The following is a 15,662-nucleotide window of genomic DNA, read 5'->3' as shown; positions in this document are numbered from 1 at the left end:
GGTGTCGATTCCAGCCTTTTTGTTTGGCCTGACTGCCGGAGAGCTTCGTTCTTGGGTTCACTCCCCTTTCTCGCCATCCCTAAACCTGATCCCGTCTGGTGACGCAGCCGATGTTCGCTCGTTTCTCCAAGAAGTGCGACTCAACCACCGCACGGTGTGTAACTGAAAACTGCTTCACCACCACAAAATAAATGAGGGTTGGATTGGAGAACACCAGGCGCCACGTCTGGGTGACCCAGTGAACTCGGGGTGGTTTCCTGGCGTGTTGTAGCTGTCTTTAGTCCTGATAAGCGACCATGGATGTTTTTTGCTCATTATTACGGATGGATTTGTCTGAGAAGCCGGTGCTGAAGGAGTACAGTTTCTCCAGAAACCCAGATCTTCTCTTTCTTTCCATTAAAATGACCACCTGCAGTCGTGGGCTGGGTGGGGCCCTGGGGTGAGTTCCAGACCTGGGGTGCTGTCTGCTGTCTGGGTGGAGTTTATATGTTCTTCCTGCGTTTGGGGGGGATTCCTTCCACGGTCCAAAGACATGCTTGTAGGTTGATTGGCTCTGTGTGAGCGTGTTTGTGTGCCTGTCTGCCCTGTGATGGACTGGTGTCCGATCCATCGTGTATCCCACCAGCGTTCCAGTAAAGCCTGGTTCTTGGCAATGGGTGGCTTCACTGTGACTAAAAATCTCATTTTAATTGTGTTGATTGCAATTGTAAAACAAAGGCTGCAGATCCGGAAAGCGTATATAAAGTATAGAATTGTTTCTGATATAATTTTTGTGCTAAATTCGTATTTAATAGACATTTAGTAATTATACACACTGCTTTCCCTATATTAGTCCGTTAAAACTCGTGTGGGCGTTTGCTACACTGTCACTCCTACTGTGGGCGGGGATATTGCTGGTCACTCCCAGGTTTGGGGGTGTGTGGTATAGGCCTTTCCCGTCGTGGGCGTGTCTTGTACAGACCACACCCACAGTGGGCGTGACCGACGAAGTGTCCTTTTTAGGCGTGTCTGTTCCTCCAGCGCCGGTCACCGTTCAGTCGGAGATGAGAGTGAGCAGATGGCTGAGAGGTGGAAGTTCTGTGTGCTTGTAGAAGCTGAAACACTCCCCTCGACCTTCGGTGTTTTTGACTCTGCCTCGGAGGAGGGAGGAGTTCATTCCCTGAGGACCTGAGGGTTGGAAATTACCGATATCACAAATGTCTGTAGTTGAGGGGGTTAAAACATAAATATAATTTTTGTAGTGCCCAAAATTGACCACATGATGTCGCTTTTTACTGAAAAATAAAATAGGTCCTCAAACTAACAGTACAATACTAAAATAATTCTCCAAGCATTTTTAACATTTGTACTTCTAGGTGTATTCTTACTTGAATGAGGGGGTAATTTAGGCAGTGGGGTATTCTCCATGGGTAATTCAGACACTGGTGCACAGATTGGAGATCCTGGACTGCTTATCATTTTCTTCCAGAGTGGAGGAAGGGTTTAATGAGATGAGTGACTGCGAGTGGTGACCTTCTGTGTATTGATTGACTGAAACTGGCATGTGATTCACTAGATGCTGATTGGATGAAGACTGCTGTGACTGGGCCTGCTCTCAGTGTGCTGATTGGCTGACATGTGTCATGACTGCTGCAGTTCATGGTGCTGATTGGATGAAGACTGCTGTGACTGGGTCTGCTCTCAGTGTGCTGATTGGCTGACATGTGTCATGATTGCTGCAGTTCATGGTGCTGATTGGATGAAGACTGCTGTGACTGGGTCTGCTCTCAGTGTGCTGATTGGCTGACGTGTCATGATTGCTGCAGTTCACAGTGCTGATTGGAATGAGTGGACTGAGCAATCACCAACTCAACACTTTGAACTTATTATTGCTGTCATGTACTTTGCCAGCACACCTGACAAAGTACATGACAGGGCTCCTCTGAGCCCAGCGCTGTGCTTTGTGCAGCAGTTCCCAGTCGTGGCTGCTGACATCACCCTGCGCAGTGCCTGTGACTCACGACACCCAGGACCCCGGCAGTGACAGGACTGGGGCCCCCGCAGGGGGGGACCCATCTGGGGGTATTTCCCTGTCTGCAGCAGTGGAGGGGGGTTCTCTTTCTCTTTCTCTCAAAAACGATTCCAAGGCTCCACCCACTGCCTGCTGACGTGAGGGCAGACCCCATCGTGGTAGACCTGGGGGGAATATCTTGCGCCCGTAAGGTTGCCTGGGCTCCCAGTATTTTGACCCTGCCCTTCCAGCATCCCTCCCCAGCACTGAGCTGCAGAGAGATGGAGAGGCTGCAGGGCAGCTGCTACGGACTGACAGGTGAGTACAGGCATGGCCAGCTGCTGTGGCAACGCTAGCTTGTTCTGCAGTGCTCCAGCAGGGGAGAGCATGACAGTGTGCACACCTGTATATGTGCATGTGTGCGTGTACAGTAAGTGCACATGTTCATGTATGTCTATATGTCTGTACCTGTGAGTGCTCAAAGGGAGGGAAGCCCTTGATTTCCTGGAGTAACAGTCCTGTCATGAGGGCGCTGACCAGGCCACAGGCAGACAGAAATGCACACATCACTGCCCCTCCCCAGTCACTGCTGACTTCCCTGGGCTCAGTTCAGTGATCAGGAAGGACACAGCCTCTGACAGCGCTGTGGTCAGTGCTGCCTATCACCAGCAGAGGCCGCTGTTGTCACACTTTTGATACCAGCATGGCCAGCTGAAGCTATAATAATACTTGTCTGCATTTCTACACAAACATTTCACACACAGGAGGAGACCCATTTCATTCCCACCGAAGTGCACAAACGTGGGTGACTGTTCTGCACCTGCAGCCCCACAACACACAGATCAGGGTAGGAGAGAGAAATTGTTTCACCCGCTAAATTAAAGAAATTTGTTAGGATACCAGACTGTATATAGACCCAGACATTAGGCAGGACAACGGGGATCCAACTCTACAGGGGTTTGTAATAACACATTAGTCAGGAAAAATAATACATTTTTATTGATACAACACCTTTCCAAACCCAAGCAGGCTGAAACAGTTTAACATCTCATACAAAAGGAACACTTCTCCACATTGGGGTATCAGTTAGGAAATTCTGTTCCAGAGGTGAGTGCCGCCTACCAGTCAATATGACCTTTCTGATACATCACCCCCTCCCACACAGGCGTGCTCTTTATATTGCCCCTCCCACATGGGGTGTGTCTGCCACATAGCCACGCCCCCGGTGGGTGTGTCCAATTGCACACTGCCTCAGGTGTGTCTGGTACATTGTCACTCCCCCTGAGGGCATGCCTTATAGGTCTCTCCTGCTGTAGGTGTCGCTCCTGCACAGAGCAGGTTAAGAACAGAAGATATGTTGCTATAGTTACTCAGATGGATACAGTTCGATCTTGCTCAATACCGAAAAGCCAAACTTTTGTCAACTATTTATATTTATAGTAATATTTACCAAAGGTTTGAGGCTAAGTACGTGATCTCGCTTTGTGACCCCCGCGTCCTCGTACATCCTAGTTTGTCACTGATTGCACTGGCAACCTCATTTGTCTTGGAAGTCTCCAGCTTCAGCACTGCCCATGCCCAGCCTTGCACAGCTCAAGGGACCCCACCAGGTGTGTTACCAGGTAAAAGCTTGTGTGTTACTAGATGAGCTGCATTATTGCTCATGTAATCCCAACATTTTTTCATACAGTCAAAATGCAGATGCAGGATCCTTGCTTACTCTTCGATCCTGTGTTTTGCACCATGTATTCTACCCCGTTTTCAGGGATCTTGGAATTATTTCCGTACTGTAGGGAAAAATTTGGCAGTCAGTTTTCAGGCTTTCAAACAATTTTAAAATCATTTTTAGATGATATTAATTTAAGAAGAATATATGTTTTAATTGCAAGAGGGTCTAAAACAGGGAGACCTGGTCTACAAGCCCTCTGAAAGTGCAGTTTTCAACACTAGAGGGATCCGCTCCACCAGGAAACACTTGATGCGAGGGGCTGCAGTGGCCAGCAGGGGGCAGCAGCGTGGTGATTTTTGTAAGCTGGTAGGATCGGCTTCCCTCCCCACTGAAGACCTGAGGACTGCTGTTTCTATGGCAGTGGTGAAGTGTGCCCACAGTCGGCACTCAAGGGTGCTCAGTGAGTCAGTCTGCACACGGTTCGCCCCCATGGTCAGGGATCTGTCCCTCTCCTGCACCAGAACCCGGGCCCCCAGATGGGGACCAACAGGGTAAACAAACAGCCGGGCCCCATCTGACCCATCAGAACCTCAGACAGGACACACATGAGAGGAGGTCGTTGGGTCCATCTGGCCTGTTGGGTACGTTAGTAGCTTAATGATCTGAGGATCTCATCCAGCTGTTTTCTTGAAGGAAGCCAGGGTATTGGCTTCAACAGCTTGATCCACTCTCCCACCACCCTTTGTGTAAAGAACTACGTCCTGTTCTCAGTGATAAATGCTCTTCCTTATAGTTTCCACTGGTGTCCTCTGGTTCGTGCTTCCCTGTTGGTTGTGAAGGAGTCCTCTGGTTTGACTGTCCTTGAGGACTGCGAACAACTTGCATCAGGTCTCCTCTGTTCAAGACTAAAGAGATTCAGGTCCTTCACCCTGTCATTGTAGGACATTTGCTGAAGCCCTGGAATGTACCTGTTCGTTCTTCTCTGGACTGAATCCAGAGCAGTAATTTCTTTTTTTTTGTAACATTCTAAATAAGGCTTTGCAAGTGCACTATGCATTTTTAATCTGACTACCTTGGATTTAAATTCAAAACTTTTCACTATATATATATATCTCCATAGCATTTAATGTGCCTCCTTTCAGCACTTGAAAGGGAAAGTCTGAAAGCTCCAGTACCTCTTATGTAAAGATGCAGGTGTGTGACTCAACCAGCTGTAGTCTTGCTTTGCTTTCAGATGTTTTGAAGCTCCAGCTGTCGGTGCTAAAGAGCTTTTACATCGTTCCACGTGCCTCTCGCTACAGCACGGAGCCGAGCACAGGCCAGGATGAAAAGCCTGCCAGGCTCCGTCTTTTGGCTTGACTTTAGATGTGATTTCTCCTCTCTGCCAGTCTCCTGTTGCACGAGAGCTGGAGGGGATGTCAGGGGAGGGTGTGTGCCGAGTACGAGCTCCAGGCGTTCCAGCCGCGATTTCAAACGACGCGTTATGTAACTTGTCAGCGGACACGTCGGAATTAGAGCGCAGGAATGATTTCAGAAAGGAGGGTGTACGGGGAATTCAAGGTAGATTTGGGTCAGTGAACTTTATCGTCAACAACAAGGCTGCCACATTGACCTGAAATCTAGATTAATGGAACAAATTGCTTCACAACACTCTGTACTTAAGACCAGTGGTTGTGCGTGTTCAATACCTTTGCTCAGATTTATAGCTACAGTGTGGACTATCTGAACATCTGAGTGTCATGTATATGTTGCTGGTGTCACTATGTATCACAGATCACCTGGTACTCAGGAAACATGCTGATGAAGGAAACTGCATTATGAGCTCCTAAGACTAGGTGACACCCACTGCAGTCACACGTTTATAAACGTCGTTCGATGGAATTGACTGACAACTGAATTATTGTCTTTTGTGTACTCAATATTCATATTTTTTAGACAAGAAATTATTTCTGCACCCGTGCGTCGGTGCTTTTTCTGTCGACAAAATCAGCCGCTTTTTCCCCTGTGGGAGCCTTAAGGCAATCCAGAGCACCTACTTCATCGGGAAATCCCACAGGAGAAAAGCTTCGATTAGCGTGCATAGCTACAGGGAACGGAAGCTACATGCCCAGTGGATATTGTATATGAGGATATGACCTGCTATTTCATGAAATTCCTGTATGATGATATTCGCTACTGCATGGTTCGGCAATGTTGGGAACGCGCGCCGAAAACTTTTTTTTAGTTTGAACTTTTAGTGCAAACACCTCGCTCCACACCGCACGCCGCACTGTCGCTGTACTGGAGCGCCCCGAGTAACGGGTCTGCACCTAGTCACAAGGGATTTCGGCTCTGCGCGGAGTCTCAGTTTCTGTTCACGCAGTGCTGCGACGCGTAGTATTTACAGCGTTAACCCCGTCCGCGAAACCGCTGTCTTTCAAATAAACAGTCTCAGCGGACCGTGAAGGGCGTGGCGATCCCGAAAGAAAGGCGACGTGCACTTTTCGCTGGGGGCTGGTTGGTCTGTGAGCGGAGCTCAGTGTCAACTAACCCGCACGGAGCAGGTTAATAACAGAAGATATGTTGCTATAGTTACTCAGACGGATCCAGTTCGATCTTGCTTCACAGGACCGAAAAGCCAAACTTTTGTCAACTATTTATATATATATAGTCATATTTACCAAAGGTTTGTGGCTAACTACGTAACCTGGCTTTGTGACCCCCTGCCTCCTCGTACAGTACAAACTCTCCCCGCTCCCGAGCAGAGCCCTGCCGTGCTGCGATCCGCCACTAGGCGGAGCCCTGAGCCACAGCCCGCCCGTCACACGACCCGGGCTGCGACTGGAGCCCGCACCTTTAGTGCTGGAGACATTTTTAAAAAAAAGAATAAGTTTCTGAAAGTAACCTTCGCGGACGATTTGGAAAACACTTCCCGGGCACCGCGGGGGCACAGCCCGTGTTTACTCAGGAAACACGAGCCGAACGCTTCGGTTTCTCGGTCTAATACTGGCGCAGGTGCGCCTTGCGGGTCTCCATGGCAACGCGCACACCGCGTGCGCACAGCCTCCTGGGGGAACACAATGGAGCTAATTACCTCCGCTCACCTTCCCGCTAATTAAGCAGAGCTGGAGTAATTGAGGGGTCAAGCTCATCGATTTCCTGTTTTAACACTGCGCCGAGCCGACCGGCTGCTGCTTATCGGCTTGTTCTAGTTCTAGTCAACAGCTGACAGCGGCCACGAAAACAGTGAGGACGCGCCAGAAATGTGCCTTTAATAGAAATAACATTTCTTACTGTTGTTTAACAAAAGACACTAACATATCCTACATGCAACTGCCTAATGTGTCTTTACAGTCCCCTCTTTACCACCTGATTTCTTTCTTATTTCTTTTAAATTCTCCAGCAGAAGCTCCATTGACTCCTCCTGTAAGTACAGAGTGGCACCTTGCTACCTGGCCAAGCCGCTGTGTTTACTGAGGTTTAGATCATTAATAAATCCTCACACTTATATAGCACTCTTCTGGACGCTCCACTCAAAGAGCTTTACAGGTAATGGGGATCCCCTCCACCACCACCAGTGTGCAGCCCCACCTGGATGATGCTCCAGTACTCCCACCACACACCAGCTCTCAGTGGGGAGGAGAGCAGAGTGATGAAGCCAGTTCAGAGATGGGGATTATTGGGAGGCCATTACTGGTAAAGGCCAGGGGGAAATTTGGCCAGAACACCGGGGTAACACCCCTACTCTTTTTTTAGTGGGCAGAGAGCGGTGATTTGGGACTGATCGAGTTGAGTTTCGCTCTTTGAGAAAGACTGAGCTCTCGTCAGGTGACTCCCTAACAACGCCAGGTGCGCGGTGTCTGGGATCCGAGTGGGTCGAGTTAACTTTGTTGTGACGAGCTCATTCAATCTGTATAAACAGGCCCTCAAACTCCCCTCCCCCCCCCCACAGGCCCTGCCGAGTGAGGCGCTCTGTATGAAGCACCAGCAGACCAGTCCAGAGAGACCAGGAGACCGGTTCTGTGAGGGACAGGGTTCTGGAGGGCAGAGGGCCACCAATCGGGGTCAGGACTCTCCTGTCCCTCCGATCCACCTGTGTATCAGTTTTCAGCAGCACGAGAAACTCCAGGAAGAAACAGCCAGCAGTTCAGGTGCACAGCATCCTGAGGAATATAGTGGTCACCTGAGAGACGACATCTTCTGTTGCCCAAGGGTTACCTGAAGTGGCAGGACGGAGCGCTCAGGTGCCATACAGGCACTGTGAGACACCTCTAGGACACACTCTGTCCAGTCAGGTTTGTTGTCATCCATTCTGCCCTTGTCACACCCGACAGCAGACGATGAGTGGGGTCCTTTCTGGCAGTACAGGGCGCAAGGCAGGATCACATCACAGCGCACCGACACACAGGGATGTTGGGGAAAATTCTCATGAATACAGGAAAGAACATGCAAGCTCCACACAGAAGGACGGTAACACACTGTAGGACTGAAACAAGAGCCAACAGAGAGCGGCTCTAAATGCCAATCCAAAAACACCATAAAACCTCATGAAGCAAAGGCAGATCAGACAGGGAATCTGGTGCCTTTACAGTGCAGAGAGAGAGAGAGAGAGAGGGGCTGTGTTACAGAGAGAGAGTCTCCGCTCTGCAGGGTCTCCTGGGCCTGCCTGTCCTCCGGCCTCTGACACATGCCCGCTCCCTGGCCAGCCTCCCGCCGGATCTGTGTGCTCTCTCCCTGTGCGTGCCCGAGCGGAGCGGAGATACTCCCCTGGGGTCATGGGGAGGCTTATACGTCACAGAAACGCCAAGGACACAGGGCAGCATCTGGGCTGTGCTCCTGGGAAACGGCCGTATTTGCACAAGTCGCAGGATCCCGCTGCACATCTGCACCGGGGCGGAAGCTCTGAACCTCCGGTGCCATCAGTGGCTCTTCTCCTCTGTCAGGTCTGTTGACTTTCATTCATTCATTGTATTGTTTTTGTACGTGCCAAGGTCTCGGTGTCCCTCTGGTTGTATGTTACCTGAGCCCCGCCTCTGTACCCTCTGTGCAGGCTGTAAGCTTTGCAGTCCCGTGAGGGGATTCGTTCATTCATTAATTACGATGTAGTGAGTTAAGTTATCCGAGTTCCCAGCGCTCCTTTTCTGAGCCTCAATCATCCTAACAAAACGTGCATTGTGCTTTTCAGGGGATGAACTGAGTTAAAGATAAAAGGTGACAAGCTTTTACCAGACTGCTTGTTCTTTTATCAGACTGCTTGTTCTTTTACCAGACTGCATGCCATCCTCTGCGTAGTGCAGAATCCGAATATTCCCTTGCTTTCCTCCGCCTGTCCGTTCTCTTTCAGTTCGCATCTCGGTGCTTGACTCGGAGTGCACTGGGGTCGTGTACTGGGCTATAAGCGCTTGCAGGTTGACACCTGTGAAGCTTTGGCATGCAGGGGTCAGGGGTCAGGAGGCTCAATCAGCCCCATTTCTCGGCCATTGGTCTGCCGTAGGCTGTCACACCAATCCAGAGAGGAAAACTGGCACGCAGAGTGAGAGGCTGAGGGAACCATCAGAGTGGCTTGCAGTGATGCAGTTGTCATGGTGACAATGGTAGCAGGGACCTGGGGGTTGCCATGGCTCTCCAGAGTTGCAGATGTCTCGATGCTGGGCTGTGGTAGGGAGTGGTCAGAAAGCTGCACCTTACTACCTCACACTGTCAGACCGAACTCTTTCTCCTGCAGGCCTGAGTTCTGTGGAGTAGGCCACTGCAGGGACTGTCATGGTGATCGCCATGACAATGGTTCTGGTGATGACAATGGCAATGTTTTTCCAGAATTCCCAGCTCCTCAAGTGCTTGCAAGGAGGAAGGGTGCGAGGAGGGACACACAATTATGTGGAATGGAATGATTTATTTTTTCCATCCCGGCCACCTCTCCTCCCTACGGTTCCTCAGCTCTTCCGTGTTCCTCATCACCGGACACGGAAAAAAACCTGGATTTGAGTTCTCGTGATTCTTCTAGAGCCACGTGACTGCTGCCTCCTGCTGTGCTGCACAGCCAATCAGGACGCAGGGTGGACCTCAGGCCCCCCAGGGAGCCGTGGAGTGACAGGGGTGGCGGCCGTGACCCCTTCACCTCGCCTGGATGTGCCAGGCTCTTTATCGAAGATCACTAGTGAGCGCGCTGTTCGATCAGTCACAAAAGGAGCAGAGTTCTCCCCGGCTGCCAAACACTATTAAATTCATCCCCTTCAAGGCCATGAGAAATAACTTCAGAGATTAACATCAATGGAGGTGTTACTGGGTCGCATTTCTCATTCGTAGTCCAGGCTTTGTGTACAAGCAGCAAGGCTGTAAGCATCTCTTAAATCTTTCATTTTGTGAACCAGTGTTTATTCGTTGTAATTTTCCAGGCTCTAATACAAAACATAAACATCCCCCACTGCGCAAAGTCCCGGCTTCTGTTAAATCCCGAAGACTGAGCAGTTAAGAGTTACAAACCAGATGCACTAGATACCGAGGTGTTGTAAACTGCAGGGCAGCACGTTACGCTGTGGTTTACTGTACTAGTCGGCGGTAAACCATGATGAACAGTGCCACAGCATAATAAATTGCATGCCTTTCTGTGACACATTACACAAAGAGTTGGAAGAGCATGGAACACGCCTCCCAGGCATGTTGCTGAAGACAGTACCCTGGCTTCCTTCAGGAAACGGCTGGCTGAGATCCTGGGATCAATTAGTTCCAGCATCCACACGAGCAAGAGGGACCGAGGGGCCTCCTCGTGTTCAGAGCCGGATTAGCTCCGGCACACCATGCTCCTCTCAGGCCAGTTCCATTCCCCCCTTTGGGTTTTACTCACTAGACCTGACCGCGGTTGGTCATCGCCAAGGATCACCGGGATCCCTGGATTTCAGGATTTCCAGGCTGCTCGATCACGGGATGAGCTGTGGCTTAAACGGCAGCCGGTGCCAAAAGGCTGAGCAGGGCCCCACTTTCCGCCCTCTCTCCTCCGGGCTCGGCGAGAGACGGCAGGAGAGCAGAGGGAGAACGGCAGGGCAGGAGCAGAGGCCGACCTCGGGTTCAAGAGCCGGAATCTCGCTATCCCGTGCGCTGCCGGTCCGTGCGGGAGCTCGAGCGAGGAGGACGCGGGCTGAGGGGCCGGGGATCCCCGACTCGGTGACGGGGCTCTCTCTGGAAATCCTGGTCCAGAACCGGACTCGAAACTGGAGCTTCTCTCCCTCTCCAGCGCTCCTCTCACTGTCTTTCAACACCTGTGTCTGGTTCACCCTCCCCCCCCCCCTCCCCACCACCACCTCTGCCCTGCGGCAAAGCCTGGCTGATTGCAGCCCCGCCTTCCCAGGCTGGGCGCGGGTTCGACTGAGGGCCGGATCGACCCGGCACCGTTAGAGTCTCCCTCGTCTGCGCTCCAGCCGGAATCCCGACACTGTGTCGGGAGAGCGGGCATCTCCTGGGAGTCTGGCGTAGGAGGAATCCCCCCCCCCCTACACACACACTGCTGTTTGACAGCCTCGCAATCTGCTGCTATTAATGGCAGAGCAGGCAGGCAGGCTCTCTCATTTCAGCCAGGCAGCCGCGGCGCTGTGGGGGCGGGAATGCCTCTGCCGAGTTTTCCGAATCCGTGATCTTCCCGAGGAGACCCCCCCTGCCACCGCCCCCGCCCCCCGCCCGCCTGGCCGTCCCCACGCATGCCGGCTCTCTCTCAAGGCTGTTGCTGGGTAGACGGGTGGCCTTGCTGTTACACAACACCTGCTGTAGGAGCTGCTGAGGCAGGAGCGCGGCGCACACAAGGCTCAGACACGCTGGGCACTCGAGCGCCGCCCCCCCAGGGGCAAGGGGCCGACCCGCAGCCTTTCACAGCTCAGCCGTGGGGAAAACTCTTCAGGAGCAGGTCTCTGTGCGTATTCTATAGGAGCCTTCTGAAATTCCATAAGAACTGGCTGAAATTCTACAGGAACCTTCTGAAATTCTGTAGAAACCTTCTGAAGTTCCAGAAGAACTTGCTAAAATTCTATAGGCACATTCTGAAGTTCCATAAGAACGTACTAAAATTCTACAGGAACCTTCTGAAATTCTATAGGAACATTCTGAAGTCCCATAAGAATTTGCTGATATTCTATAGGAACCTGCTGAAATTCTTAAGGAACCATCTGAAGTTCTATAAGAACTTACTGAAATTCTGTAGGAACCTACTTAAATTCTGTATGAATCTTCTGAAAGTCAGTAAGGACTAGCTGAAATTCTACAAGAATGTGCTGAAATACTATAAGAACTTTCTGAAGTTCTATAGGAACTTTTCTAAAATACTATAGGACCCTACTGGAATGCTATAGTGTCGAAGAAAAGTCTTCACTCAGGTTAGGTGTGGGCAAGCCGAGTCCTTTATTCATGCGCATGAGGAGGATAGATCATGCAGATCTGAGAGCAATCTCTCATACAGATCTACAAACATCTAACTCCCCGAGATGATAAATGCAATGAGTTTTATACAGTAGACACACACAGGAAAGCTAACTCCAAGTTTCCATATTAGGAGATGTTTTTCTCTCTACAAACATTTCTTTGTAATTGACCACGTTCTTCTTAAGAAGCAGTTCTACCTTGCATACAGACAATTCTACCTTGCATATAGACAAAAGGAAGTATAAAAATAAAAGGTGTGTAAATGAGCTAGACATTCTGCGGTTTGTAATATCAATGTCAGAAGGTCAAATAATATGCTTGAATTATCCTTTTATACTGTTGCTAAGCAAAAGGCATATGAGCTAATAAAAAGTCACTATTTATATACTTAATAAAAAGCATATGCTAAAATTCTTCCTCAATAGGAACTGGCTGAAATTCTGTAATCACCTACTGAAACTCTACATGAATCTATTGAAATGGCTCATAGGACATACTTACATCGGTGTGTCAAGTCCTGGTCCTGGAGTGTCTGCAGGTTTCCAGGTCTCACTCAAGCAGCAGCACCAGAGGAGCTGAGAGAAGCCAATAAGGAGAGGGCTTTGGTGGTTCAATACAAAATGACTGTAATTAATGGCATTTATACAGCACAATTCATCCTAGGGGAAGAGCTTCAGACACAGGAGGGGACCCACTTCAACACCACTGAAGTGCAGAACCACCTGGGTGCCACTGTTCTGCACCTGCAGCCCCACAGCACACAGATCAGGGGAGGAGAGAGAAACTGTACAAGACCAGAGTGGGGTTCAGTCCTCCTGCAGCCCCACAGCACACAGATCAGGGGAGGAGAGAGAAACTGTACAAGACCAGAGTGGGGTTCAGTCCTCCTGCAGCCCCACGGCACACAGACCAGGGGAGGAGAGAGAAACTGTACAAGACCAGAGTGGGGTTCAGTCCTCCTGCAGCCCCACGGCACACAGATCAGGGGAGGAGAGAGAAACTGTACAAGACCAGAGTGGGGTTCAGTCCTCCTGCAGCCCCACTACACAGCGCATCTGAAACTGAAAAGACCTTGCGGCATGCCCATGTCATGGGAGCCTATAGGAATCTATGAGGGTCTGTGGGGGGTCTATGGGGGGCTGTGGGGAGATATGGAGGCCTCTTGTGCTCTTCACACGCTGGGCGTGACTCTGGACAGGGGGCCGGCCCCGAGAGGGCTGTTTCTGGGCGTGTCCGCGCAGATGCACGCGTGCAGAGCCGCCGTCGCTTTCGGCTCGCGGGGAGGCCGAGTCTCTGCGAGGAAAGAGGTGGGAAGCAGCAGGGAAATTTCAAAGAGCCCGTGAGTCAACCGAGACACCAACTGTTGATAGACTTCCCCTCAGGCGGCCGCCCACCAGGCTTTTGACATCCATTACACAGAGAGAGATACTAACAAACACATTCGCAGGAAAACACAACGAAAAGATCTCAAGTATGTGCCGAGATCCATAAATAAACTGTGGAACAAGATGTACCTTGGAATATCGCCCCCCCACCTCCCCCCGTTCGCAGTGAAGAAGGGAGGGGGGTGCCAGTACCCAAATATACACAAGCGTGTGACGGACTGGAGCAGGGCGCTTGAAGAGCTGCTGGCAGTGGTGGAGAAACACAGAGGGCTGTTGGCACCTCTTGTTCACTGACGCCATGGGGCAAAGCTGAACAGCCATGTGGGTGAAGCTGATACCCTGTTCCGTTTCCGGAAACAGCTGGGCGAGATCCTCGGGTCAGGACAGGAGGCTCTTCTTTACACAAAGGGGGGTGGGGGTGTGGAACAAGCTGCCCAGCCGGGTGGTTGATGGCCAGTGACGGGGGAGGGACGGAACAAGCTGCCCAGCCCCCATTGTTGAAGCCTATATCCTGGCTTCTTTTAAACCTCCAGTCCGGACGGGTGGCACTTCTTTACACAAAGGGTGGCGGGGGTGTGAAACAAGCTGTCCAACCATGTTGAAGCTGCTACCTTGTGTGAAGAACTGCCTCCTGTCCACAGTGTTAAATGCTTTTCCCTGTAGTCTCCAATGGTGTCCTCTGGTTCGTGTCCAGAATGGAGTCGGGGAGGAAATGTGCTTCATGAATACGGTCAAGAACACATAAATGTGACACTGATGTTACTGCGCCTTCCCCCCAGCGTACCTGAGCACAGGTGTCCCAGACGCAGCGCTGCAGGACCGGACAGCCTGCCGTTGAGAGAAACCCTCGTCAGAGGAGGAGGATGGGAAAGCAGGAGGACAGCCGCGGGCCGGGCTGGATTGTGCTCGTGGGGCGCCACCCGGAGGTGACACCTGAGCGCCGTGTGCTGAGCACTGGGGATCCTGGACCTCACCGGGACTGGAAAGACTGAGGCGTTCCTTAGTGTGGCACCCCAAGACGACCCTGTGGAAGCCTCTCACGGCACAGTGCGTACCCCTTCTCCTCTGATGGTGGGCGCACTGCTCTCTTCCACTCTGTGAGCTATTCTCTTTCTGTCTGTTGTTTTTTGTGAAGGTCTGCGAGCTTGCTGGTGTGTCTCTGTGTGTGTGTGTTTAATAGGTGAAAGTGTGTGTGTGTTTAATGTTAAGTGGAAGTGTGTGTGTGTGTATGTTAAGTGGAAGTGTGTGTGTCTGTGTGTGTGTGTTTATGTTAAGTGGAAGTGTGTGTGTGTTTATGTTAAGTGGAAGTGTGTGTGTCTGTGTGTGTGTGTTTATGTTGAGTGGAAGTGTGTGTGTCTGTATTTAATGTTAAGTGGAAGTGTGTGTGTGTTTATGTTAATTGGAAGTGTGTGTGTCTGTGTGTGTGTTTATGTTAAGTGGAAGTGTGTGTGTGTTTATGTTAATTGGAAGTGTGTGTGTCTGTGTGTATGTTAATTGGAAGTACACTCTACTTGTGTCTCACATGTAGTTTGTGGAGGGATTACAGTTGCATTGACCTCTTCAGCTGGAGCTTCATGAAAGGGAACATTGTGATGTATCCCAGGCTGCTAACACAGTACAGTTGCCCTAGCGATTCACTGCCCAACAAGGTCAAAACCCACCTTTCAGAGTCCGTGTTTAACCCTGACAGTGCTGCTAAGAGCAGTGGCTCCTGGCTGGAGGTTGCTATGGGATTCGATCTCAGGATTTCTGTACGGTTACTATGGAAACTGTAGGAAGGCAGGAAGAAACAGCACTAGTCTAAAGGAGAAACCCCTGAAGTCTACCTTAAAAGATTTGACATTTTCATCTTGTATTGTTACTATTTTCTCATCTCTGCTTAAAACCCCCTGTCTTTTGGATAACTGTGGGCACTCCTCTGAGGCCGACCTAACGGCAGAGGTCATCTCCCACGACGACGGGCTGTTCCATTCCCCAGACGGGGGTGCTCGCTGTGTGGAGACCCTGCTGTCCCAGCAATGACTGTACTGTTCCACAATGGAACCCCCCCAATCCCCATGGTGCTATAAACCCAGCTCTCTTACACGGGGCCCTCGTTGGAGCCCACAGCAGATCTGTACAGGACATCGGCAGATCTCCCTCGACTTTACCATAGCAATGTCACGCGTTGACTCCACCGCACTGTGTTAAATGACCCTTTCACTCTTGCTTCAACCAAGGCGTGACTCTTGTA

The sequence above is a fragment of the Atractosteus spatula genome, chromosome 14, assembly GCF_055471065.1.
Source record: "Atractosteus spatula isolate fAtrSpa1 chromosome 14, fAtrSpa1.hap1, whole genome shotgun sequence".
Taxonomy (NCBI): domain Eukaryota; kingdom Metazoa; phylum Chordata; class Actinopteri; order Semionotiformes; family Lepisosteidae; genus Atractosteus; species Atractosteus spatula.
This window is presented reverse-complemented; position numbering follows the sequence as displayed.